General features: G+C 45.7%; 1 pseudogene across 1 annotated transcript; it reads left to right on the top strand.

The window, feature by feature from the left end:
- Positions 1–1,584: 1,584 nt before the first annotated feature.
- LOC311174321 (coiled-coil domain-containing protein 167-like) lies at positions 1,585–1,883 on the top strand (annotated as a pseudogene). Its single transcript has one exon. The product of its transcript is annotated as a coiled-coil domain-containing protein 167-like (transcript).
- The last annotated feature ends 841 nt before the right edge of the window (positions 1,884–2,724 follow it).

Below are 2,724 nucleotides of genomic sequence, written 5' to 3'. Positions count from 1 at the left end.
GAATGGGTAGGATGCATTTAAGAATTTATCTTCCTCTTTTCTCTCTGAGTTGTACATTTCCTCATTTCCCCTTCCCTTGTAAATAAACCTTTGTTAACCTTTTGTGTGTGCCTGCAGTTTAAGTCCCTTTTAAGTGCACAGATGAGGACCCACAGTCAGGCAACCTGTTTGAGAGCGGGCTTGCCCTGTAACAAAATGACTGCTAAAGCCATCATTCATAGAGCTTTTAAGATCTAAATGGGTTCAAATGCCAAGCCCCTGGAGCACCTATCAAGCTGTCCACATATGGGTATTTGCCAGAATCCAAGGCCTCTTTCCCTCCAGCTTCTCACAGAGTCCCCCTGTGTTACTTGGATGACCTCTAATGCCCATTCCAGATGGCAGCAAATCAAATCTGCAGCAGCTCATTCTGGGCAACCCAGGAGCTAGGCTCCATATTTTAGTTCATAAATCAATAGCTAACTGTGAAGCACAAGATTAAAAAAAAAAATCCAACTTTAGTACATATCTTCTGTAATTACCAAACAGGATGGGATGTGTCTGCTGTAGTGGCAGGATGACCACAGAACAGGTTTTCTATGATTTGGCAGACAGGGTAAAGGAAGAGTCCTGGAGCCCTTAGTGGCTTTCTCAGGCTTTTATTGAGCTTTGGCATGTAGTGCAGCAACCAGATACATAGCAGGCAGGAGTGCCAGGGGGCCAGCAAGCCGGCAGGCCTCTGAGCCCCTGGCAAGTCTTCACTCTGGACTTCTCAGGCCCTTTTTCTCCCCTTCTCTATCCTGCCTCTTCTGCTTCTGCTTCTCTTGGCCACTATCTCAACACTGAGCCATGGCCCACAGAAGTAAACAACACAACTTGTAACAATTTAACAAATGGCAGGAGGGCAGAAAAGCCTGAAAACAATTTACCTTACATCTACCCATAATAATCAACTGGAATTTAAGTTTTTCAGTCAAGTATTTATTGCTAGTTGTGTGTCATTTTGAGGAAATAGAAAACACACTTGATAGATTAAGAAATATCATGTTCATAAAATGCTGCAAATTTGATAAGTGAATAGAAGTTTAAAGTTTAGCTAGAAGTGCTGGTAGATGAATAGTTTTCTAAATATTTTAAATGGCTTCTTTAATGCTTGATAAAAGAGAAGAGGGTACCCAAATCAGACACAGAAACCCTTTTTAAAAGGTTACAAGCAAGGTGAATTCTTCTTATAGGTAGCTTTAGTTTAATTAACGAAAACCCCCAGGCACTGACTCCTGGAAGCTAGCACAGTTATGGCCTGGGGAAGAGGCTATGAGATATGGGGGTCCCTTTTTTCTCCACTAGATGTGTCCCAGGGCACAAAGTCGAGTAGAGGGTTCTCTGTGCTTTTCTGAGGCCCAGCAATGTTGACCTCATTTACAATATGCTCAGTATTTCATTGGTTGCTCAGACTCTGAATCCTAACTTGGGAACTCTAGTTTCCTTGTCTGTACAATAAGAATAAAAATAACCATTGGGTCTGCCTCTTGAGTGTGGTTATATGGACCACATAAGAAGAATGTAAAAACTTGGTGTGGAGTAATGACTGGGGGGATCCCAGCAAGTAATATGACTAAAAAGAAGCGGGAGATTCGGGGCGTCGCGGAGAGATCGATGGGTTGGAGAAGAAGCTGTCATAGTGTCGCAGAGACCTGGAGATTGTGAACTGCAGGCTCTATGAAGAGCTGCTGAGCCCAGAAGTCAGGAGGTCTCTGGAGAGGGAGAAAAACAGCCTGATGAGCAAAGTCTCCAACTATGAGAAGGAGCTAAAGTTACTTCGGCAGGAGAACAGGAAGAACACGCTCCTCTCTGTGGCCATCTTCATCCTCCTGACCCTCATCTATGCCTACTGGGTGGTGTGAGCCGAGATCACTCCGCAGCCACGTGGGCGTTCCCCCTCCCTAGTCAGGGTCCAGCAGGCCCTTCAAGCCTCAGGACCAAGGTGCGGGAGCATTTCTCCTCGATGCGGACTCCTGAGCACAGCTTCCTGTCAACACAGCCCCACTTGCCTCCCTGTCCTGCTATGGGGCCTGGTCACCAGGACTTTGTGCTGGCTCCTCCCTCAGCCTAAAGGAAAGGCAATAAAGAACACCCGGGCTGCAAAAAAAAAAAAAAAAACTTGGTGTGGATAGTACATGGTATTTCAGCAAGAGAGATTTTAGGGTCAGTTATGATTTTCGTGGGGAACAACTTAGTGGCTGTTTCTGCTGGGTTTACATTCCTAGCCCTGAACACGGAGCAAATGCTAGATATCACCGATGTGCAGCTGATGCTCACTAGGGTTCAAATTGAAGCGAAAATATATCATTGAGCAAATGAATATAATAAAGATTCCAGCAGAACTTCCAGCCCAGGTGCAATGAACACTCCAATGGAGGCATAATTAACAAGTTTGCTTACTTACAGCTCCTTCCCTTTCACGATTCATGGCCAGGGCCTCAGCACTCTTATCTACAAGGTCAGGCAGCCAACCAGCTGGTCTGTCTCTCCAAGGCCATCCCCGAATGCCTGCATCTTTCCCCCCTTGCCTTGCCCCCCTTGTCTGGGGACTTTGCCACAAATGGTTGTGTCTGCTGAAAAATGATGCTATCAATGTAACGGATATGGAGACCGTTGTGTTTCAAAGGAATCCTTGGTCTTTAAATCCTTGCTCAGACCTTGCGGGGCTACCCAGGTCTGGGACCTCATGCATGAGTAATAAAG

This window comes from Talpa europaea (genome assembly GCF_964194135.1).
Source record: "Talpa europaea genome assembly, chromosome: 7".
Taxonomy (NCBI): Eukaryota; Metazoa; Chordata; class Mammalia; order Eulipotyphla; family Talpidae; genus Talpa; species Talpa europaea.
This window is presented reverse-complemented; position numbering and strand designations above follow the sequence as displayed.